The following is a 25,714-nucleotide window of genomic DNA, read 5'->3' on the forward strand; positions in this document are numbered from 1 at the left end:
GCTGGCTGCACACAAGAAACATAACAACCGGCGGAACAAGCCCACCAGGAAAGCAGGCCAGTTTGTAATTGGTCCATGCCATGACCAGGTTGGCATACCTGTCTCCTCAAGCACACCTGCCCTATGTTCAAAAAGGCAGGGGCAGGAATGTTGGCAACAGGTCTGCAGTGGCTGGGTGTGGAAGGCTTTGAGCACTTGGGAGCAGGGAGGCTCAGCTGCAAATCTTCACACATGTTTCAGGTTTCACTCAGAGCTCTATGCACACAGTCCATGGAGTGTTGGGAACTGCTACAGGGCTTTTTTCCAGGGGGAACTCACAGGAACACAGTTCCAGCAACTCTCAGGTGGGTACCGTTGCCATTCTAAGAGAATTGGGGAGGTGTTCATGGCGAGTTCCAGCACCTCTTTTTCTAGAAGAATAGCACAGGGAAACAGTTCCACTTTTTCCAAAGGTGGTAATAATGTAAAATATTGTTTTACATTATTACCACCTTTGGAAATGGTAGTGTCGTTTTAAGACTATTCAGATAAAGGCAGCTTGTACCCCTCAAAAGGCTCATCAGTGGTCTGTAAACTCAGGTGGCAAACTTTATCTGTTCCAGTTTTAAGACTGAGGGGTGTCATTATTTTTTTACAAGGTTTGCTAGATTGCAGCCATGAGATTCACATCTGAATTTATTGATAGATTGATTTCTTACTTGCCCATCGCCATAAGGTCCCAAGGTGGGTTACAACAGAACTTGTAATTTTAACAACAAATAAAATCATTTCTCTTGTGAAACACAAATGGAACAGAAGACTGGGTTGTCTCCGATGGGGTTTTACCCAGAGTAGACCCATGGCTATTAATGAACCTAAAGTACAACTAGTCCACACATGTACTTGCCCTGTGCCTCAAAAGCATGGGTCTGAGTGGTTTCCTGCTTCTCCCACACTTTCTAGGTAAGGGTCCAAGCAGTTCCACAGCTTTCCCTTGGAAAACCCACTCTTTAGCAATAAATCAGAGTAAATGTCAATCCAGAGAAACCCCAACTGACATTTGCTCCCATTCAGTGGTAAAGATCAGGTTTCCCTGGGGGAAAGTGTTGGGGCAAGAGCAAGACTGGATGAGCCCATAGTTGTGTTTATTAATTTCAGTGGGTTGACCCCTGGCAAGAATAAATAGCATTGCGTCCACTTCAATATGAATTTGTCATAAGAAGTGGGTTCCACACAACAGAATGCCATAATTGTCAAAACCAGGGTAAAGAACCACACTGGAGCAGTCCATGTAGCCCAGCACTCTATTTTCCACAGTAACACACCCAAGATGACTCTCTTGCCCCCACTCCCCAAGTAGAGGTGCTACTTTGAAGTTGATTTCTATGAATTCTAGGGTAAGCTGGCCTGCACTGTTCCTCTTTGACTAATGTGCAGATCAGAACATTATTATTCTGTGGATTTCGCACACACCCCAATTTTGTGATACAGCTTCTTCTTTAAAAACGATTCAAAATGTGTTACAAATGTGCATTTTCAACAGAAATGCACTGAATCAATCCTGTGATCATATTCAACATCAAATTTCCTTGCCACGTGTTTCTTACTTCCATCTCCAGCTCTCATAGAAGTCTTACATATTGCTATGTATCTTATATTGTTGTCACTTTTTGGGATTTCCAAAGGCTTTCCCACAGTATCTCTGTACACCCCACCTGAATACTGATTGACTGGCTGTAAACATGCCACCATTTTATGAGGTTAGCCTGACTAGACATGTCCTCTTTCTGTGCTTCTGCTGTTCTGTGCACACATAATGGCCACCACACAGTCGCTGTTGCACATTATTCTATGTAGATTCATTTTAAAGTGGCCTCCAAAGGATGCAAAAATACTGAACACCAGCTCTAAAGGTGCCGTTTGACTGTCTGAATATATATTTCCATCGCTAATCCTTTAGGTTGCCTCCAGACTGTCAGCATTTAGGATAGATTCAATTGCATTGCAGAAATTTGTTTCCACAATTAAAGTGGATTAAAGCACTGCTGCCTTGGTCCAACAAATACACACACACACACGCACACAAGCTTTTTACTATTAGGAAAGTGGTGAGGGAAAGTGTAGGATGAATGAGTGATTGCGTGCCAAGGCCCCATGACCTGCAGTTCCCTAGTGGATAATAAAAACATGGACACAAGTATTTAGGTTTATAGGTTCAAATAGGCCACAACCTCATTGGTTACAGATATGAGCGGTTTTGCTTAGGCATTGGGTGAAGCCAGGCTATATGTCAACTCCTGCCCATCTGCAGTGAGTCCATCTAAGGGTAAACCACCAAGAGGGGGGACCCTATGACTTACATCAAATAGGCATGCTCCAAGGGATCCCTGTTGGGATCATGGCATGGCCCTAGCCCACGTCTGGGCATCAGGTAGAATCCACATCCCAGATCCCTTTAACAGGATACTCTTAATGAGGAGGGGCTACGACCTCCCCTCCATCCAAACAAAAGCTTACCCAATGCCTAGCCTCACAAAGTTGCGACAATTGCTACAAGGCAGGCAGAAACCAAATGGCTGGTGCCAATTTGCCCAGTGGAAAAAAATCCTACCTGGCCCCAACAATATGGTGGCTGACATTTGTCCATAGCAAGGTCATGCCATAGAAAAACATAAAAAGAGGATGGGTGGGTAGTGAGATCTAGTGTAAGGGCACAAGAAGAGGTCTCCTGGCCACACCCCAGTTTATTTTCTTGTGGCCTCCTGCCGCCGCTGATTGGACAGCAGGGCAACCTACACCAGCATCGTGGCCCGGACAGTGATGAGGGGAGTGTTAATCTCCGCCCCCTGCTGGATCACTGCAGGGGCCCCAATGCCTGGCTGCAACACCACCCACCCGAAAAGGTGAGCAGACTTAATGGGAAGATACGTCGTGATTAAATGAAGATAGATGGAGAATGAATGCCCATTGTTGTATAACTTCCCTGCAAGCCAATCAGAATGGATGTTCAATAAAGACCAGAAATAATCTAACCTCTGCAAAAGCATTGTGCAATGAAAGCTGGATGAAAGCTCAATAAAAAGGTAATCTGGGGGAGCCTTTACAGAAAATTTAAAGAAAATAGTTCAGATCAGGCTAGAATCTGAGATGCATTGTATTGTATTGGTGGCTTTTTATTGTAGGATTTTTTTTTATTTTGTTGTATGCAGTGTGTGTGTGTGTGTGTGTGTGTGTGTGTGTGTGTACATTTCTTTCATTATTAACAGGTCCTCTCTTTCTTCCAGCCAAGTCTGTTCACATCAGATTCAGGTAGGCTGTAATGTTCTTAATGCAGCTCTGATCTATACAGGCCAAAAGCCAAGCTTGAAGATATATTGCAAGCTTTATTGCCCTGTTACTCCCATTCTCTCAAGTGCTTCACCAGATCGATGGTGAAATTCTGCTAGTTTAGTGGCTGCACTTCTGCATGCCACTTGCTCCCCAAATGCTGCTGAGCAGAACTGTCACAAACAAGTCTTATTGATGCTGCGCCTGCAAAGGGACATGTCACACAGGCTAGGCAACCATCCTATAAGCAAATTCAGAGTCATGAGAGCAGAGAGGGCTGGGAGAGGCAAAAAATGTGTCTTATTTAACTCATTGCCCCAAAGGTAGAGTGTCATGCTTCTCTAAAAACACTGTGGTATGACCTTACAGAGTGGGAGCAGTAAAATTCACTGTGTGGCATAGTTTCTCATATATGTCAATCAACAAGGCAGGCAAAGTGTCTGCTGATTGCACAGTGCAAATGTTGAAGGAATACATTTGGATTAGATTAACTCTTTCATTTGTTTGCATTTGTTATCCCTAAATAATACTGAGGGCAATCTCACAAGGTAACAATGATTCTCCAGCCTCTCTCCAGTCACTAATTTGGTGATGCAATCAAAGAATTCATCCAAGGATGAAGTAAAATCCCTGAATTATTATTTTTTTGGGGGGTGGGGGGTGGCCTTAATTCATCCCTCTATATGGTGGCACACCACTACATGGCTGGTTCACTGAATATGTTGATGTGGACGAACATCATAATGCAGGTGAATTCAGGTATAGCAAAATGTGACCTAAAGTATGAATCACAGAGACATATGATTTGAGCTTCTGAATTGTCCTGCACATGTTCTTTCTTCTTTCTGTGACTTAGACTTCTTTCTCAGCTGTACAACATTCTTATCTCACACCTCCTCACTTCCTTGCTCTCTCTGGCCATAATCAATGTGATGACATGCTGTCAATTTGAACCCAAGTGTTATCTGAATGAATTTTGCAAATACGGTTTGTGGACATTGATGTCACGAATGGAGAATATATTTCCTTGGCGAGTTTCTCTTTCATGCAGTATTTTGGTTTCTTGTCCAGAATGCATCCAATCCTATCCCATCATGGTTGATCCATTGAAAAGCAAATTAGTTTATTCATTTATTATATCACACACATGCAGTGCTATTTTTCTAGAAAAAGAGCTGCTGGAACTCATCATGAACACCTCCTTTGTTCTCTTATAATGGCAACGGCGCCTACCTTAGAGGTGCCAGGATTGAGTTCCAGTGAGTTCCGGCTGGAACAAAGCCCTGCATATATGGCTGTCAAAAGAATCTCAATATTGTAGTCCAAACCTGGATGCCTACTGAAATCAACAGGTAAGCAGCTGACTGCAATCAGCAGTAGAGATATAAACTGTTCTTTTCATCTCAGCCAGGTTTCTGTGTGGACTTTGATCTTATGGACAAGCAAGCTGGATTTCTCTCTCTCTCTGCTAAAATATAGGACATCTTAGCATGTTAGCTGTATCCAGAGTGGCCATGGGTAGGTGTCAGGGGATTGCTTGTTGGAAAGGAAGCAAAGTCTTGGAGGGTATATAAAAAATAAATCACGAGTGTTTCCTGATATGGACAGGCAAATCCTGATATGGGAAAAAGTTGTGCTACCTTATGCCAGATAATAATAGCTACTTTGATATCCCTGGTGCATATGGATTAAGTAGATCAGATTTTTCCCATGTAGACAAGCCCAGAGGCCAAACAAAAGGACAGGCATTAGGTCCAACCCCTTGAATATGATTACAACTTTTGATGCAACAATTGTTACTTGATATTCAACACCGTATGCGTTGCTAAGTACTGTCTCTGAAGTTGAGAAATAGAGAAATAGATGACTCCTTGGCATTCATGATGAAGATTAATTAAGTGTCAAAAGTGCTTTTCATAAAGTTAAAATGTATTCTATTAGACCTGTGTTGTAATCATGCAAGGGGCTCTATCACATGCATATTACACAGTTCTGTTGTAGTCAGATGTGCAGCCTCCATTGCCAGTGTTCAAAGTAGGGTGGGATAGGGGATCAGAAACAATAAGAATCTTAGCAGTGCTCCTTACCCTTTTATTCTTTTCATGGCCCTTGTTCTCTCACATATAATTTAATCTTTGAGCTCTTCGGGAACAGAAATCCATTTTTATTTATGAATCATTGCTATAACAACCACGATCTCTCTCTAGTCTTAGAACAAGTCAGTCTATAAATAAATGTGGACAAATCATCATTAGAGAAGATTTTACGCCTTCAGATAGCTTGGGTTTCAGAATTCTGGAAGGTGGGAATTGGTTATTTCTTGTGCTACGTTATCTGAATTGACTCCCCTTAGCTTGCAATAGCAATGATCAATGGCACGTCATTAGTAATTTGCCATTTTGTTAGCAGATGTTCAGTTCAGCTGGAGACGGCAGTTAGGTTGGCAAAGTTGTGCAGGGAATGAAGGGGGAATCTATTGCTGACTGCAAAGCCTGAAAGGGCTCCAGAGTCTTCCGATAAATGACTTCTTGAGGATTTTTATTGAAGTATCTAGTACTCCTAGGAGAACATTCTTTTCTCAGGCCATATGCTGTGAGCTAAGACATCCCATCCAGAGCATCATTTGGCTAAGAGGAGTGAATGAGCTGTGATTCATATACAGAGACAATGAAAATGGCTGTGAATGTGGAGATGGACAAGAGCTGAAGCAGCTCAGTTTGAATGCTGCTGTCAGTTTGCAAGACACTGGTGTGATGGTGTGTATATTGGGCTATTGGCAGGACTGGGGCAGGACTGGGGCAAGAAGCAGAGGGCTTGGTGTTTGTGTTGGCGTGCTTGAATATCTTAACAAGCAATCACAAAGCACAAAGACCATTTCAGATGCAGCATCCTTCAGGAGACAAACATGGTCCCTAGTCTTTTGAGACACAGCAGCTGCCAATCACTGTGCCAGCACAAATGACAGACATAGAAAGAAGGAAAGCCCTCCCTCCCTCTTCTCCTCTCCTCTTCCCATATGCCGTGTTTTGCTTTTACTTCTTTCACCACTGGGAAGGTAGATAAAGAGAAGAGAGAGAGTGTTCTGGAGAGTGAGGGAGGCAGAGCTAGGCTGGCGGAAGCCCATTGTCAGATGTCATAGAAGTGTTGTCATAGAAGCAAAGCCCATTGTCAGGTCACACGGTGCACAGCCTTCTTGGTTGTGGCACCCCACTCATGGAATGTCCTCCCTTCAAGCCACTAGATGCACTTTATATGGTTTAAGGTTGCAATTAAGCTGTTGCAACATTAGGCTTTTATTGTTTTCATGCATATATATAGGCTGTATCCAATGCTAGTCCTACTCAGAATAGACCAACTGAAATTAATGGGCATGACTAACTGAGTCCATTAATTTCAGAGGGTCTATTCTGTGTAAAACTTATTTGACTATAACCTTCTGTGACTTTACTGTATTCATTGCTTTAGCTGTTGTATGCCAACCTGGGATCCTAGCTGATGAAGGGCAGCTAAGAAATTGAAAGGCATACAGAAATAAACCACAGACTTAGAGGAAAATTTGGTGACCATCTAATCCAACCACCATCTGAATGCAGGAAAGCCAGAGGTAGAGCATTCCCAACAGATCCCCATCATAGCTGTCACCGTTTCCCTTTTTTAAAGGGAAACTCCCTTATCCCGAATAGGATTCCTCACAAGAAAAGGGAAAAGTTGACAGCTATGATCCCCATATATATATGTAAATTCCCTTTGTCATACTGCTCTTTCCATCAATAGATCTCTGCTGTGCTCTTTTTTCTTCTGGAAGCAAATAACACATAAATGAGCACTAAACTTGAGCTACATTTGGCAATATTTCCAGAAGTGGCTTTTATGTCATGTGAAAGCTCAAATATAATGTCAAAACATCAGGAAAATGGAACAAACTGTGGTGTGGATGCAGCCTAATAGCCATTGATAGTCTAGTCACCCATTAATTTGTCTCATCCTCTTTTAATACCATCCAAGTTGTTGGCCATCACTACAATTTATGGGAGCAAAATCCGTAGTTTAACTGTGCACCGTGTGAAGAAATACTGAATCTTTCAATTTGCAGCTACATTGGATGACTCGTTTCTAGAATTCTGAGCGAATATTCCTTCCATCCATTGTAGCATTCGTTCAGTGGTGCTGCCTATGAATATTTTGTTTTATCTTGGACCAGTGCAACTAGGGTGAAAGCAGAGGTATAAATGGCATTGCAAGACTGCTTATCATAGGAATCTTGCTTTTTAATTACCCAGTCCCAATGTTTCTTATTCTCAAGTTTCCTAAGGTACTCCGGGGCATAACAGCCTTCAGAAGATGACAGCTTTTGTTTGATTGGTGCAACATATTTCAGCAGCCAAGAATGAAGACTTGGAAGAAGGCAGTTCAAACTCTTCCAAACAGCCACTCTATAAAATAGGTGTGCTTGAGTCAATTACTAACTAACAATAATATCCTCCTGAGTGCCCTCTGCTCTTTTTTTTTTCTTTTTAAGGTGGTTTTGGTAGCATTATAAGATTCTGCTTTCTTGGCAATTCTTGAAGGGATTCCAGTCTTGGTGTTAATCTGCAGCAAGCAGCGAGGAGCTTCAGTGTTAATAAAAAATTGTGACTAGTTGCTCCTGGCTGCAAAACAGCCCTTTGCTGAAGCGCAAAGCCCCTCGAGGATGTGAAAGAGCACATAAAGTCTTTAATTTAATAGACTGTGAGTAAAAGGCGCCAGAGTATAAGAACTTTGTCTTGGGGAGGTTTCTCTCCTAGGCTGGTCACTGGGAATGGGATTTTCTTATCCGGACAAACCTAGAAGTTTGCAGCTTAAGATTTCAGCGTTTCCAAGGACCAGGCCACAAAATCAATTTTGCTTTTAGAGAGGGGAGTGATAGGCAGCAATGTTAGAGGCATAAGCTTATTACTGGCAATTAAATGATAACCATAACCATATCCATACATGCCATACCAATGCAGATCCCCCCTTTCGTTATGTACATAAAGAAGAATGTTAAATTTTGTCAGCCAAACAAAGATCAGAACACATGGTTTGAAAAATAAAGAAAGTTTTGACTGAGTCTTAATATCATACACCAGTGTGTGTGTTCACATGTTTGCTTTTTTTCTGAGCCTGAAGGGTTCACATTTTCGAGTTTTGCTGGGCCCCGTGGGGATTTAGAAAATTGCTTTCTTTCAATAAATAAATAGGGAAAAAATGGGATAATCTCACTTAATTGCATGGTTACAGATTTTAGAGCTTCAGCAGAGGCTCAAAGTTACAAGCCCCAGAGGTAAGAATGGACCAATCAACTTGCAATTTCTCCAAGCTTGACTTAAGGAGCTGCTTGCATTGTATTGCCAGATTCAGTACAAATAGAGTCCTTCCTGATCTGTTAACATCAGCAGGTGCTACTTCTTCAGACACAGCCTGTTGACTTTTTCTCTCTTACCCAGTTATTAAAGGTAGACCTTGCCCAGTTGCAACCTGTGTCCTACATCCAAAGCATCCATAGCCAGTTTTGCAGTGGCAGCCAGGGAAAGCTTCTGTAAGCATAGGGGTAGCCTCGGTGCCACACTGACAACCCCTGTTGTACAGAATCATGGTATATACACATTAGCCTATTCTGTTAGATGAGGATTTGAAGCGCTTCCCAGTTCTTAAGAAGGGAGGGCAGAGGCCTTGAAGTTGCCCATCAACAATTTGCACTTGGAAAGCAGACTGAACAGGCACACAGGTCACTTTGCCACAGCCTTTCCCACTATGGTGAGACAATGATGTATTATGATTATTTGTTGTTTCCTACTAAAATGTCTCAAAAGCAACTTACCATGATAAAAGCATACATAACACAAAAATGCATTTAAAAAGAACACCCACTGACTAAAAGTGCTCATTTTGCAATAACATAAAAAGGAGAAATGCTTTCCTGCCCTACCAAAGATAAAGGCAGGGTTATAATTGGGCCCTGTGACTCCTGTTAAGACCTAAATACATGGGTGAACAGGAACATCTTCATTTGACACCTAAAAGTTGGTAATGGTGACACCGGGGGAATCTCTCAGGGGAGACCATTCCACAGTTGGGGAGCCACTAGTGAGAAGACCCATGCTCATGTTGTCACTCTGGATACCTCTCTCAAAATGTTCTATGCCATTTTTTGTTTCATTCCATTTCTCGTTTTTCCAATCTGAAATTCAGTTCTTTTCACAATTCCACAACAACCTGTGAATTTTTGAAATTGGAAAAAAAAAATCCTCATGAGAATTCATCAGCAATTTTGGGGAATTACCCCTAATAGTCACACTTTGGCATTCAGCTTTGTATGGTTTTCATCATTGTATACATTTCCACATAGACTTTCCCCAGATATATACACTTTTGTACACATTAGTTGGCCAGAGAACTGCATTGCAAAATTCAGAAAGGTGCAGAGGATACATATGTTTTGGTTCACATTTTGGTTCAAGAATTGCAAATTAGGTAATTTCTCAAAAAAAGGAAAGAAATGGGGGGGGGTATGCCTCATAACACTTCTAACTGTTAACCCAGCCTGTGGATGGGTAGAGGGCAGTCAAGATCAGATGATGTTGTGGTCACTAGAGGAAAAGGATAGACAACTCTCACTTTTAAGGTATTAAATGTCAAAACTTTCATTCTTTTTCTTTAAAAAGTGGAGACAGTCAATGCTAGTTATTTTTATTTATTCAAAATGTGCTATTAGCCATCTTCCTAGCCAAAAGGATTTGGCAAATTAAGTGTTAAGGAACTGAATTAAATATTTTGCCAGCTGCTTTCCAAAATCACTAAATCAAGCAACACAGCCACAACCTGGGATAGTGGGAGGGGAGGTTTGAATGAGGGAAACACACACACACACACACACACACACACTTTTGCTTGAAAATTCAAGGAAGGGTGTGGGTGGGTGTGTTTAGCGGGGGGAGTTAATTTCCAACCTCATTTTGGCTGTAGCTCAAAAGAAAAGAAAAACCATTAGCTGTTTGTCAGATACATGTTTTCATTGGATTTAGTATGAGAGTCATTTCCACCCAAAGCAGAGAGGCTCCTGTTTTTCTTAATGGCTCCGGGGCGGGGAGATGCTCCACAGGTATGGCATCTCCCACTTTGGTGGCTCAGCTGTATCATTTTGCTATTCATGAGAGCCCCAGAACTGCTCAGCTCAGTGGCATGTGTACATTGCATGCATGCATGTGCATGTAAGTAGGTGGCTGAAGTGAGTTGGTATAATCTTACCTGGAGAACATCTGCCTGCCCTGGAGTCATTCACCAACAAGCAAGATCTTTCTTTAAGTCAGAAGGTGGCAATCCTTTGCCTTGTGCCAAGAAATTCATAGCTGATGGAGAGTGATGCATCTAGCACTTTATACTAGATGCTGTTCTGAATCCTATTGCATTCCTTGAAAAACAGCAACACTGAGACAAATAAATTTTACATATGCAGCAGATAATGAAGGCAGCATACAGAGTACATTTGTATTGTCGAGCCTGGACACTGAGATCAAGTGCCGAGGGCCTTCTGGTGGTTCCCTCATTGTGAGAAGTGAGGTTACAGGGAACCAGACAGAGGGCCTTCTCGGCGCCCCCCCCGTGGAACGCCCTCCCATCAAATGTCAAGGAAATAAGCAGCTATCTTATTTTTAAATGACATTTGAAGGCAGCCCTGTTTAGGGAAGTTTTTAATATCTAATGCTGTATTGTTTTTAACACTCGATTGGGAGCCACCCAGGGTGGCTAGAGAAACTCAGCCAGATAGGTGGGGTATAAATAATAAATTGTTGTTGTTGTTGTTGTTACTATTACTACTACTACTACTACCATCATATAAGATGTTATTTTCACTTAGCCAGACTGTTAATTTGGTGAGCAGATGGCAAGCATAGAGTTTGGAGAGGATATCCAGCAGGCTAATGGGGTGGTAGTTTTTTTGGGGGGGAGGTTTTATCTCCTTTTTTGTAGATTGGCACAATAATGTTCAATTTCCAACCAGCTAATTTTACATATGATCAAATACATTTTGCTGTATGAAGCAAATCACAATCAGGAAGAGTGCCTTCTCTATACCCTGGATGCCCCCCTCCTGCCCCAGAAGTAAAGTATTTATTACCACTGCTACACTTCTGCTGTATGCTTTTACTTCATTACAGACCCCCTGTCAGCATCCCCCTTCCCAGACAATAACAGTGGTGGGTGGAACAAACTTGACAAGACAACCTTCTGGGGTTGAAAATTGGCCATAACTTCATTGATTACATATGTAGGTTGGATTTGACACTGGCACTGGGTGTATATCCATTATCAGCCCCACAATAAAAGGTTTACTACTACAACTACATGGTGTGCATCAGGGGGGCGGGGCGAGCATCCCAGGGGGGCACCGCCAGCGGCGAGCGTCCCAGGGGGTGCAGTGATATCACCCCCCCAGGGATGACACCAGGGGCGGACCGCACCCACCACACAACCCTTCCTCCGCCAGTGCAGTCCTCCAAGGGAAAGCTGAAACTTGAACAGGGTCATGTCTGGAATATGGACCACTTCAAGACACAGGTCAACTGAGGTGGTCCATTCTTGGCCACTGTTGGAAGCTCTATGGCTTGTCTGCTCCTGCTTGGTTTCTGGACAGAGACTTCCACTTAGACCTCTCTAACGGGATACCCTGGGATCACATCTGCTTGAGGAATAGGGGAGGCCCATGACAGGCTGCAACTACTGCCCACCCCAGAGCTGGGTAAATAGCTATTTTGGCCACTGCTGATTGCTTGCCACTGCAAGTTTTAATTGATTTGGACCACTGATCATACTTGAATTTTAATATATATTGTATACTGCAATTCTGCTGTAATACTGTCTATTGCTATTGTATGCCACCTGGAGAGTCTTGTGTGATAGGTGGCATACCAACATTTCAATACCTAAATAAATAGTAAAATAAATAAAAGGCAAGCTGGTGCCTCCTTATGCTACAGATGACTCTGGTTTCAACACTGATCATGGGACAGCATCCTCCACCAAACCTGAGGGCAGCAGGCTAATTCAGGGAACACAAGGCAAGCTGTGTGGCATATGTGACTCTTTCTTCCAATACGTTGCTGCTACTATGTGTGGTGACTGCTCAAAACCCACTGAAACCAATGCTTCAATATATATTAAACACACACATGCACATGCCTGATGCCAGTTAGAGTATGTGACTATATGCACAGAGGGCTCTCCACATGCACTCAGGAACCTTGTTTTCCCACATGGATAGAGCACTTTGCTTATACATGTCTTCTTTGGCGATCACTCATAGCCGAGTAAGATTGTCTTCCATGAACACGGTTTTAACAGTGAGTCTGTAAGTGACTGTGGAGGCCAATTCTGGATCCACACGTCCTTCCACAGCGGGGACATTGGTTTCTGGGCGGGAGTTGATCACGGTTTCAAACATTGCATGAATGGGTGGCTCTTAGAGTCCTCCAGTTTCCCATAGAGTTTCCACACATACACACTCTTTTCATGCATCCATATATTATGGAACACACAGAGAAACTGCCTTTACTCTGCAGTGTTTTCAAATTGGAACCATGGTGTTTTCAATTCAAGCAGGCTATAGACTCACTTGGGTTAAATTTGTCTTTTTGTGTTTCTCCAGCAGCACTGAGGAACTCCACCCAGATGATAATACATGGATAAAAAGGTTTATTATGCAACCCAGTGCATCTTTAGGTTAACTTACTGTGGTTTGGTTGCTTGTTACGTCTTCCAGAAAAACACCAAGAGCTGAACAATGAAGGTTTTGTGAGCAGAGAAAGAAAGAGGAGACTTTCCCCCCTTTTAATTTTTAAAAATGCTTTAATAAACTAATGGCATAGAGGAACTCCAGGCACATTCCAGTGTCAGATTTGATGTGCGTACTGTTAGAATTCCTATGCAGAAAAAGAGAATCTGGCCTTTTGTGTGACTAAAGTAAGAGATTGGGAAGCCATCCCACATGAACAAGCTGAATAACACATTTGTTATATCTTCCCTATAGGGCCAGGGAGATTATATAAAAGTAGTTTTAGGATTGTTTTAGGATACTCTGTCTGTGTGTTTGTGTGTCAATCTCTCTCTGTGTGTCAATCTGTCTCTGTGTGTGCTAGTTTGAGGGGAAACACATTGAATAGCAGTTTTCACCCCTCACTGTACTATAATTCCTAGCACTTTTAACAAACTACAGTTCCTATATGTGGTTTACATACAATCCTAGGGCACTTCCACATTGTCCCTTTCCTGAGGTGAGATTCAATTGCATTTTAGCAAATTAAAGCTATGAATTGCAATGAACCCCTGTCTCTCCCCCCAAATGGACTTTGCAATAAAAGAAGAATGGGGAAGTAACACCAGAGCACAAGACGCACCTAGTTTTTGGAGGAGGAAAAGAAGAGAAAAAATATTCTGAATCTCAGAAGCCAGAACAGCAAGAGAGATCACTGTGCAGTGAAAGCAGCAATCCCTCTTGCTGTTCTGGCTTCGGAGATAGCTGCGCAGCCTGCATTCGCTCCATAACACACACACACATTTCCCCTTACTTTTTAGGAGGGAAAAAGTGAGTCTTACAGAGCAAAAAATACGGTAAATTAGAAAGTGTAAAGAGTTAATGGCATTAAGAAAGGGAAAACAGAAATAATTCAATTTGAAAATGCACACTTCCTCCATTTCTCAGTTATATTAAGCAAAAGTTTCACAGTGGTACCTCAGGTTAAGAATTTAATTCAGGTCCGTTCTTAACCTGAAACTGTTCTTAACCTGAGGTACCACTTTAGTTAATGGGGCCTCCCGCTGCTGCCATGCCACCGCCACGCGATTTCTGTTCTCATCCTGAAGCAAAGTTCTTAACCCGAGGTACTACTTCCTGGTTAGCAGAGTCTGTAACCTGAAACGTTTGTAACCCGAAGCGTTTGTAACCCGAGGTACCACTGTATTTGGAATTATTTGACACCCCTTTGCTGCTGAAATAATCAATTGGCATAAATTATATTTATATTGATTTTACCTTAGAAATGTTAATTTGTTTATCCATTGTGCAAAACTTTTCTACCCCAGATGAAAACTTTTCTCCTTGTAGAGTTTCACTGTTCATTAATCTCCAGTTTTGACAGTGGATGTTATTACTACTGGGTACTACTAATTTGAGATACAAATTAGAAATAATCTGCTTGTTCCTTTAAAAGGAACGTAAGCAGCGCTTTTTGGCACCAGGATCTCTGCAGCTGAGGGAGGGATATGCACAGTTCACTTCGGATAGTTAGCAGGGTGCTGACAGCAACATGTTGGTACAAGACTTCTCTGTTCAGTTTTGTTTTTAATTAAAGGAGCACTGAGGTTTCCCGATCAGTCATAAAGCTCCCCTTCTCTAACAATGCAGCAGCTCATATAAAACCATATTGTATCATACTTGTAAAACTGTTAAAAGTGGTGGGAATTTATTTAAGGTAATAAATTGCTTATTGATGGTGAAATTTCAATTCATCGTTGAATGGTGCATTATTATCACCACTATTAACGTATTTATGTTTTCATTGCCTTATACCAAAAGAACTCTTATGTCAAGAAGGCAACTTACATCAAGAAGTACAGTGGTGCCCCGCAAGACGAATGCCTCGCTAAACAAAAAACCCGCAAGACGAAAGGGATTTCCTATTTTTAGCGGCTTCGCAAGACGAATTTCCCTAGGGGCTTGCTTCGCAAGACAAAAGCCCATAGGGAAATCTCCGGGGACAGCGGGGAAGCACAGCACGCCTTCTCCTCTGTTCCCGGACCTGTCCTGAAGGCTTGCGGTGGGAGGTCCGGGAACAGAGGAGAAGGCGCGCAGCTTCAGAGCACCCCTCGCGCCGAGCAGCAGGCTGCTATCCGCAGCCTAGGCAGCCCTGCGGGAACTCTTCTGAAGGCTGGCGGCGGGAGAAGGGCTTTTCCCCAGTCTGTCCCGGGACCTGGTCTGAAGGCGGTCTCCATAGGAACGCATTAATTGATTTTCAATGCATTCCTGTGGGAAACCGTGCTTTGCAAGATGAAAAACTCGCAAGAAGAAAAAACTTGTGGAACGAATTAATTTCGTCTTGCGAGGCACCACTGTAATATAATTCAAAAATGTAAGTGAAAAATTAAAACACAATTAACAATAGATATGTTGTTGTTTAGTCTTTTAGTCATGTCCGACTCTTTGTGACCCCATGGACCAGAGCACGCCAGGCACTCCTGTCTTGCACTGCCTCCCGCAGTTTGGTCAAACTCATGGTGGTAGCTTCGAGAACACTGTCCAGCCATCTCGTTCTCTGTCATCCCCTTCTCCTTGTGCCCTCCATCTTTCCCAACATCAGGGTCTTTTCCAGGCAGTCTTCTCTTCTCATGAGGTGGCCAAAGTATTGGAGCCTCAGCTTCACAATCTGTCCTTCCAGTGAGCATTCAGGGCTGATTTCCTTCAGAATGGATACATTTGATCTTCTTGCAGTCCATGGGACTCTCAAGAGTCTCCTCCAGCACCATAATTCAAAAACATAAATTCTTCGGCGATCATACATACACCCATTCTAAATGCTGCTGCCAAGAAGCGGGGGTGTGGGGCGGAGATTAATATTGTCATTTAAGATAAAAGCCAGGTTGAAGATGCTTTTATTAATTTGCAAGGCCCAGAACAACATAGGACAGGGGGACTACCTGAATCCTTCAGGACCACTTGAACCCTTATATCCCAGCTTGATCACTGACTGAAATCATCTGCAGGAGCAGTGCTGGTGCTCCCCCAGTTTGGTGAGGCTCCTCTGACATTGGCATGAAACCAAGCCTTCAGTGTCATCAGCCTTGACCTCTGGGGTGCTCTCCCAATGGAGGTTCAGCAGACATCTTCTGCTGTAATTGTTAAATGTTTGCTGAACATTTTTTTATGCTTCGAGGCTTATGCAGACAATTAAGAATAAGAATTTCTGTAACCAGTTAGCTGCTGGTTTGTGATTTTAATTTGTTTGTGTGTGCTTTAATTTTGCGTGCATGTTGTAAACCACTTTGGGTTTTTTAATTAAAAAAACCTGCAATATCTAAGTATTTTTTAATATGTATTAAAAATGTGCAGAGCAATTGAAAGGTAATGAAAGTGGGAGAATACAAGATGGGATAACTACCCAATCCCAGGCCCTGCTGATCTCATGCTGGCCAGTTGTGGGTGGGGAGAGAGTAGACAGCTAGAGAGAAAGTAAGTTCACCAGCTACAGTGCAGTCATTCTCTGCCCCCACTCGCCCCTATACTGGGAGTTATGTTGGGAGAACAAGAAACTTTGCTATCTTCTGCCATCTAGAACACCCTTCCTATGACCCATGGAGCAGTATAGGATTGTTCCCTAAAACTATATTCTTAGCACATATTCTGAAAGTATTCCAAATACAGGGTGTATGTATATGTATAGACCCATAGCATCCCACTCTACAAGACTCGTAAGATTTCAGAGATTCCAGCTGCTTACCCAGGGCTTGTGAGGAACAGTAGAGACTGTAGTGTCTTTATGATATATGGTTTATTTACACACACACACACACACACACACACACACACACACATATACCTGAGCCTACAATGGGGGAGTTCACAGCATATGGGAGTCTTGCTTCTGCCATAACCACATTCTTGGATTCAAGCAGCATGGCTCTCTCTGCTTGCTGCTTTCCTTCTAGGTCACATCACCGCCATTTTCAATTCTATACTCTGGCTTTGTCTTCCAAACTATCTCTATCTTGAAGGATGAGCCCCACCCATTTGTCATCTCGAACAGAGACCCCTCCCTTTGTTCTTTTCATGGCCCATCACCCAGGCGATCACCTCAGATGGATCCAACAAGTGTTAAAATATAAGACAGACTAGGTGAGAGAAAGGCAGGAGTAATCTCAGAAATTTTCTGAGAAAAATGTCTTCTGAGAATTTTCAGCTCATATCTACTCTTAAACAGTGCTCACTTAAGGCAGTCGTGATTTGGCCTACTCAGAAAGAAGTAGGCCACATTGAATTCAATGTGGCTTGCTCTGAGGTAAATGAGATTGGGGTTGCAGCTTTAGGGAAACAAGGCTCAATCAGGAATGTGGCTTTAGTACTAACTGAGGAGACCATTGAATTTATCGGCTAAAGGTATTGCTCTCATGTACTCCTTTTATTGCCTTATTGTTCATAACTTGCAACAGTCTTTTTGTTATAATTTTGTTTCTATTGTTATTAGTCAATTTGGGGATACTTGATGGACAGAAACATGGGATATAAATATTTAAAAGCAAGGAATGAATAACAAATGAACTTGCCTTCCTCTGCTAGTCATGTTAGGCCATCTGAAAAAGCCAATGTTGGTTAGCTGATCTTCAAAGCATTGTGGCCATCTATCTTATTTACTCAGGCTTTTCCTGTAAATGTTGCCAAGGGGAATTGAGTTACAGACAGGAGAAGCTTATTTATCTATTCTTTACATCTCTTAAAATGTGTGATATTCTTTAAACATTTGTAACTCCCCTTGGTGCACAGGAGAAAATGGAGTGTGTGGGGAGAACAAATGACAATATAAAGCAAATAATTTTCAGGTCATTCAAACATAGTGGTTTCCTTTTGTACTCTTATCATGCTCCTCTTTGTGTATGTGATTTGTTTGCGATTTGGGAAAGAAAGTGGTCTATTATTTTTCCAGTTTTAATGGTACCATCATTGTTATGGTTTAATTAATTCATTTATGAATAGTTTTGTAAAAGGTGTCTTGGAATGTTTTATAGTATAATAAAGAATATATTAAACAAATTTCACCAACTGGTGTCCCCACTCCCACCCCTCTGCACCCAGCCAGTCCATGACATCAGGCTATGATAGTCTAAAAATAGCTGTAGCTGACTTACTGACTGAAGGTCATAAAAGTTACTCCTAGCTACTGAGGTCACCTGGCCTCTAATAATGCAGCTGGATATGCAAGTACATGTGGTTTGTCACATCATTGCAGGCACCTTGACCCCACATCATTAGGCCACATTAACTCAAATTGCTATCATGCAGATGTTCTAGTTCTTTAAAATAAAAATACTTAGGATTTAGCTGTTTCCTATGGGTATATGTGAGAGGAGGAATGTATTGGGTGTTAGGGGAAGGGAAGTACCTCTGGTGTAAAAGGTAAAGCTAAAGGGACCCCTGACAATTAAGTTCAGTTGCGAATGACTCTGGGGCTGTGGCACATATGTCGTTTTAAAGGCTGAGGGAGCCAGCGTTTGTCCGCTTCTGCAGACAGTTTTTCCGGGTCATGTTGCCAGCATGACTAAGCCGCATCTGGCAAAACCATGGCGGTGCACGGAAATGCAGTTTACCTTCCCGCTGGAGCAGTTCCTATTTATCTACATGCACTGTCCTTTTGAACTGCTAGGTTGGCAGGAGCTGGGACCAAGCAACAGGAGTTCACCCCGTCACGAGGATTTGAACCGCTGACCTCCTGATCGGCAAGCCCAAGCAGCACAGTGGTTTAACCCACAGTGCCACCCAACTTTGGTCCCTACCCTTCACTCAGCTCTCATCTGCAGCTCCTATGTATCCCTTAGATCATGACCTCTAGTAGCTATTCGGCTTATATGACTACTCATATTTACTGGTAATGTTTGCTTTATTATACAACCAGCTTGCTAGCCTTGGATATTCATTTATTAGTATGAGAGTGAGATTTGAGCTTAGAGCATTTTAACACATACAAATAGGAAATCTATGTAGTGCATTATCATGCTGAGTGTGAGAGACTGGTAGCACCTGGTGTTGGCCTTCGCAATGCCAGCAGGCCTGGCCTAACCAGGAGCAAACTGGGCAAACTGGAAGTGACTTTGTTTGGTGAGGGCAGAGGACTTGGGATGCCTTCCTTGCCAGTGAATAAAGAAGTCCTAATCTGGGGTTTAGGGTGTGGATTCGACTCCTGTTTCCAAGTATAGCCTTCAAGGGAAGATCTCAAACACTAAAGGAGACAAGGAGGAAGAAATGCCTGGGTCATTTTAACCTATGGTAGTTCAGGAGTAGGAGGCAACAGAAACAAAGTAGTGGTGATCATATAAAGGGACTTCAGAGTGGAGGAGGGTGTGCATGGTGATTCATACTAAAGATGCAAATTGTGTGCTGAGCTCCCAACGTTCCTCCTATGCAAACAAGGGACTCACCAATCCTCTTCTGGAGTTAAAGATGGGATTGGTGCTGTAATATCCAGCTTGCAATAAGAATATAGGCCAGATATCAATGCTCTGAACTGTGCACACCAAATTTCCCTTTTGATTTATAATGCAAAATGCAATTGTTTGCAGTCCCTTGGAGTTCATTATTGGATTGTGTTCTACTTTATGGGACTGAATTAATTAGTTGTGGCCTTTTGCCACACTATGTAGTGTACGCACAGAGCATGCTTTGATGTGGTATAGTTTCCTTATCCCCAACCCCTTCCTGGGCTATGCTGAGGGAGATGTTTCCTGGCTTCCTATTGGACTAAATAGTATTTATTACACCACATTACCATCCTCACTTAGAACATGTTAATGATGTACCTCATCCAAACTCTGTTATCTCTCGATGTTGCCTTTCCTGTGCAGACTTCCTAGTTGCAAGATAAAAGAGCTACTGATTATCAGGACTACAGAAAGATGACTAGGCTTTCTCCTACTGAATGAATTTGGCTTACACAAATGACCATAGTTCAGTGGGAGAGAAGCAATAGTGAGCTAGATGGACCAACAAACTGACTCAGCGCAAGGCAGGTTCCTATGTTTCCATGACTCATTTTCATGTGCTGATGAATTCACCCCCACTCACCCACTTTTGCTGCAAATACGAAGATTGAGATAGCTGAGGGTTAAGTAGCCATTTTAGTAGCAACAAAAATATTTTGACAGGGCATTAAATAGACTTCAGAGAGGGATAATTTATTCCCTTTTAACAGCCTTTGTGGATGAAGACCTTCATTATGCTTTCAGGTTTTGTTCAAAAGAGTCTCCTCTTCCTATGGGTATAAGCGGGCAACAAGAACCAGCAAGCCTGGCCTGACAGTGACGTTAACCACAGCTGGGGAGACATGAACTGCAGCTAAGAGAGTTGCCTTCCAGATGCACGAAAGCACAGAAGTTGTGTCTTTCTGCAGACACCTGACAAGCATGATTATGTCCTCCCCCTACCACCCCACTTTAACCTCCCTCCAGGTGAAACTCTGATTCAGCATCTGAAGCAAAGTCAGAGAGAACCTTGCCCGCCAGTCTGGGAGTCTTGTTGTCTCTTTTTTCTCAAGACTCTACATGCAGAACTTAGACGGCCCCAGAGGGTAGGTTCTTCAGCTAAAGAACAGTGCAGTGGCTCACTTGAGAAAAAGGGAGCCGAAGTTGCTGGAGCTGTTTAGACTTGTAGGGAATCCAAGGAGGGTGTCGGAGTCATTCTTTGCTTTGTCACCCAGACAGGACTCCCCTGTCAAGGTTGCTGAGACAGTTGATTTATATTAATTCCCGTCCTTGTTATATATCCTTTAAGGAGACTGCAATTTAAGGAAGGCGGAGGGGCAGTTGTTGTCCTATGTTTCAAGGCAGATGTTTTGGGACTACCTCCAGATGTTTTGGGACTACAACTCCCACCATCCCTAGCTCACAGGACCAGTGGTCAGGGATGATGGGAAGTATAGTCCCAAAATATCTGGAGGGCCAAGTTTGCCTATGCCTGCTTCAAGGCATATGTGATCATAAATACTTACATTCTACACTCACTGATCCTACATACCAAGGACCTAGCTATATGTGACATTAATTATGTGATTAGTAATCATGCTGTCTTTTTATAAAACGTAAGTACCCGTAGCGTGTGGAAGCTATGTAGGTAGCAGCAAGCAGAGGAGGGAACTAAAGTACTTGGTAACAGAAATGCATCTGATTGGCTTCAGAGGTCCTGCCTCCATACATCCATGCATCAGATCAGGTGTTCAGGGACAAGAGAGGGCCCTTTGAACAGTGGCACCATGCCTCAGCTCACTCACAGCCCAGGTACCCCAGGCTCCCTCTCTTCCCATTTTTTGATGGATGGTAAAAGTGGGTGGTGCTGTGGGTTAAACCACAGAGCCTAGGGCTTGCCAATCAGAAGGTTGGCGGTTCGAATCCCTGCGATGGGGTGAGCTCCCGTTGCTCAGTCCCTGCTCCTGCCAACCTAGCAGACTTCCTAGTTGCAAGATAAAAGTGCTACTGATTATCAGGACTACAGAAAGGACTAGCACTTTGAAAGCACAAAGTGCAAGTAGATAAATAGGTACCGCTCCAGCGGGAAGGTAAACGGCGCTTCAATGCACTGCTCTGGTTCACCAGAAGCGGCTTAGTCATGCTGGCCAAATGACCTGGTAGCTGTACGCCGGCTCCCTTGGTCAGTAAAGCCAGATGAGCGCTGCAACCCCAGAGTTGTAAGTGACTGGACCTAATGGTCAGGGGTTCATTTACCCATTACTTTTAAAAGCACTTAAAGAATGGACTAGCTTTCAGTCAGTAAAAAAATTGCTTTATTGTGTTGTTGAAGTCTTTGTTAATAATGCAACCTTTTGAGTTATTGATAGCTCAGCTGGTAGAGCATGACACTCTTAATCTCAGGGTTGCGGGTTTGAGTCCCCCGTTGGGCAAAAAGTTCCTACACTGCAGGGGGTTGGACTAGATGACCCTCATGGTGCCTTCCAACTCTTTCCTGTTCTATTGCCCTATTTTTGTTGCTTTTATATTTCATTTCATTTTTATTGTATGTCTTAGTGGCAAAAGAGAGAATTTAATGATAAAATCAAATAAACTAAATTAAACACTGCTTTTGTTCTGTTGGCAGACTTGTTGAGCAAACGTTATTTGGGATGGAACCTCCTGGTTAAAGCACAGCCTTTCCTAGCCTTTCTGCAGGTCATCTTTGGATCAAGCTGCTAGCAACATGAATCAAACACCTCCTGATAACTGATTGGTTTATTAGAACAGAATCTATGAGTCTGTAATGTACACTGTACAGCATCATGAGAAAGCACCATGCCTTGCCCTCAAGGTATTTTGATCATTGTAGATGATAAGCAAACATATTTGGGGAGAGCATAAGGAAACAATAGTGAGAAGATGCCGATTCACAGACCTGATGTCTGAAGATTATCAGTTTTATGAGAGTCCTTGGAACAGATGAAAGTAGATTTTGTCCTCTGTTATTTTCTTATTGCTTTCCTACAGTTTTGGACCTAACAGGTGGTGCAACATCAGCATTTGAAGGCGAGATTGGTCTGTGCTCAGACAATCATTTTCCTCCGTGAATATCTGGTACTGCCTTCTGGAACCTTTGCAAAGCGATGGTTGTCATAAGCCTCCAGGTCATTTCAAATATGCCCTGCCCTTCTTAAATATCAGTATTACACCTGCTGTTCATACCGAGGCCAACAGATTAATCCAAAAGCCATTAAAGGACTTAAGTCCTCATCCAAGTCCATTTCTATGTGCTTCCAGCCATACTTTGCTTTCACTTTTATAAATATATCATCATAATCCAAATACAATAAAAATACAGCAAATGCAAACACAAATGTACAATCAATAAATGCAATAACCCAGCAAATAAATGCAATACAATAGGAAAACCAGGTGCACCACTAATCAGACAGTATGCATTTATGCTTGTTAAAATTAAATCCTCCTAATGTTCAACCCAAATCTACCCTCCTGTAACTTAAGTCCTCCATAGCATCATTTTTTTTGTGCATATCTGGCTCACATCTTTATAGATTCTTTCAGCTTCATTTGGAGTCAGACGCTATACAAAGATCCATAACTGACTGAGGGTTCCATTGGGTTTTCTGTTACTGTCAGTCAGGAGTGTCTCTTCAAACAAACCCTGTCAACCAATTTACATATGTATGCATCTAATATTCAAGCACACACAATCAATATTCCAGACAATGTACTTTCTCACTCCACCCTTATTCCCTCCCTGCCTTCCTTTTGTTGCATGTCTTAATACATCTTGTTTCAGCATGCTCACTTCATGCTTTCACTGTCTGATTCCTTGCTGTGTAGCCTATCCAACTAATTATTTTCAATTTATTGGCTAACTCTCTACAGGGAGATTAATGAGTTAGTCAACTCTGGCAGCCGGTATACAGTGTGAACAGCTGTAGAGCTTCAGCAAAGGTATGTGTGTGAAAGGGAGGATGCTGGGATCACATTTCAGGTGCTACCATTGCGATAAACCAAAGGTTTCTTCTCTTCTCTGTGGTTGTGCACAGATTTAGCCTGTAATGTTAAAAGCTTTGCTGTTAGCCCTATAGTGCTATGAGGCCAAATTCAGCATGAGAAGTCTGATAACTATGCAGAAGTAATGGAAGAAGAGAGCAATACTGGCACATGGGGTGGCACTTGTTTTTTTCCTGCTCTCCTACTTCTAACTTATAGCCAGCTATCCTATAAAAGTTCCATACAAGCAATGAGAGTAATAAAATTGACTAGCCCTATACTAGTTGACTAGATCTATACTAGTTAATGTCACTCCTAAAGAAAACTCTCTCTCTCTCTCTCTCTCTCTCTCTCTCTCTCTCTCTCTCTCTCTGTGTGTGTGTGTGTGTGTGTGTGTGTGTGTGTGTTTAGGACTGCAGGAATCTCTACTGTATGTGGATGTGTTCTTCATTTCATGTAGAAGAAGAAGAAGGAGTTTGGATTTGATATCCCGCTTTATCACTACCCGAAGCAGTCTCAAAGCGGCTAACCATCTCCTTTCCCTTCCTCCCCTACAACAAACACTATGTGAGGTGAGTGAGGCTGAGAGACTTCAGAGAAGTGTGACTAGCCCAAGGTCACCCAGCAGCTGCATGTGGAAGAGCGGGGACATGAACCCAGTTCACCAGATTACGAGTCTACCACTCTTAACCCCCAACCACCCAAAAATTGCACAGCACCAGAGAGAGGGAAGGTGCATTACTCAGAGTGGCTATTACAGGGAAGATCCTCGTGAAAATCATACTGAAATGTTTGCACGACTATTTCAGCACTGCTGATCACACATCTGGCAACGCAAGCCTACGATGTGTCTCAAGGGCACTTTCTCCATACCTTTTAAGAAAGCACTTATCTCTGCAAAGCTTATACAAATCCATGGGGCGTCAAACTCTGTCAACATATAATTATATTTCATAGTTGGAAACAAACCCATAATGCTTTTGTTAACATGTGTCCCTGGAATTTCTCTTTAAAGAAAGAGGTGCAGTTGCATTTGTTAATTGGTTTTGTACAACTGTTAGGAACATAAACCCATAAAGTCACAACAGTTGCAGTCACCAGCTGTGGCCATCCAATGATGATGATTTAGGACTCAGCTAGACTGATAAAGAAAATGTGAATTATATGCTTTGTATGTGCAATATAACATTGTGCCAGCAGACAGCGCTGTGGAGTCCCGTTTTTCTCTACCTGTTTTCCCTATTTAAATTTACAATGCATTTAACTGAAATGCTTCTTTGGTGTGTCTAGATCCAGCCTCAGAAGCATGGCATCCTGGAGTAATTCCTTCCATCCCAGGGGTATGCAACCTAAGGCTTGGGGGCAGGATGTGGCCCAATCGCCTTCTCAATCCGGCCCATGGACGGTCCGAGAATCAGCGTGTTTTTAAATGAGTAGAATGTGTCCTTTTATTTAAAATGCATTTCTGGGTTATTTGTGTGGCCTGCCTGGTGTTTTAACATGAGTAAAATGTGTGTTTTTATTTAAAATGCATCTCTGGGTTATTCGTGGGGCATAGGAATTTGTTCATTCCCCCCCCCCAAAAAAAAGTCCAGCCCACCACATGGTCTGAGGGATGGTGGACCAGCCCCTGCTGAAAAAGGTTGCTGACCCCTGTTCCATCCTCTCTAAAAGGATAACAAGCAGAGGAGTGAGTAGAAGTTGGAACAAGCTACAGGTGCTGTCTGGTGGTGATTGTAGCTAGCACTCAGCGCTCATTGTCCTTTGTTTAAAATGGTTCATGGCAATAAAACTGAAACATCCTGTTAGGATGTTAATGGGTAAGCATGGGCTAAGGCAGTGTGGGCAGGAAGGCATGCAAGCATCTGGTTTGAATAGCGAGACTTTATGCAATAGCAGCTGGCTTTGGGCACTTCCCTTTTCCCCTTTTCTTCCTCCACCCCTTCTTCACTTTTGCAAATTGGATGCCCTTGAGCACTTTGCAGACTGCACCCTATTTGAATTTCCAAGGAAGACTCGAACGGAGACTACTGAAAAGGACCGGCTTGCTGCAGTTCCAGTAGCCACTATTTCGAGTTGAAATGGCTCTGAATTGCAGAAGACATTGTTTCAGTAAAAGGTCAAATATCTCCTGGAACGTTTGAGAGGCAAGAGATCTGGGGCCCTGCCA

The 25,714-nt window shown here is 42.7% G+C and overlaps 1 long non-coding RNA gene across 2 annotated transcripts; it reads left to right on the plus strand.

The window, feature by feature from the left end:
- The first annotated feature begins 188 nt into the window (after positions 1-188).
- LOC310848000 lies at positions 189-24,014 on the plus strand. 2 transcript variants are annotated; one of them, XR_014566117.1, is made up of 4 exons: positions 189-344; positions 3,264-3,288; positions 22,169-23,502; positions 23,956-24,014. It is a non-coding gene; the product is annotated as an uncharacterized lncRNA (long non-coding RNA). The 2 variants fall into 2 exon arrangements; XR_014566118.1 differs by lacking the exon at positions 23,956-24,014 and having other exon boundaries at positions 22,169-23,813.
- The last annotated feature ends 1,700 nt before the right edge of the window (positions 24,015-25,714 follow it).

This window comes from Podarcis gaigeae (genome assembly GCF_964106915.1).
Source record: "Podarcis gaigeae genome assembly, chromosome: 6".
In the NCBI taxonomy this organism is placed as follows: Eukaryota; Metazoa; Chordata; class Lepidosauria; order Squamata; family Lacertidae; genus Podarcis; species Podarcis gaigeae.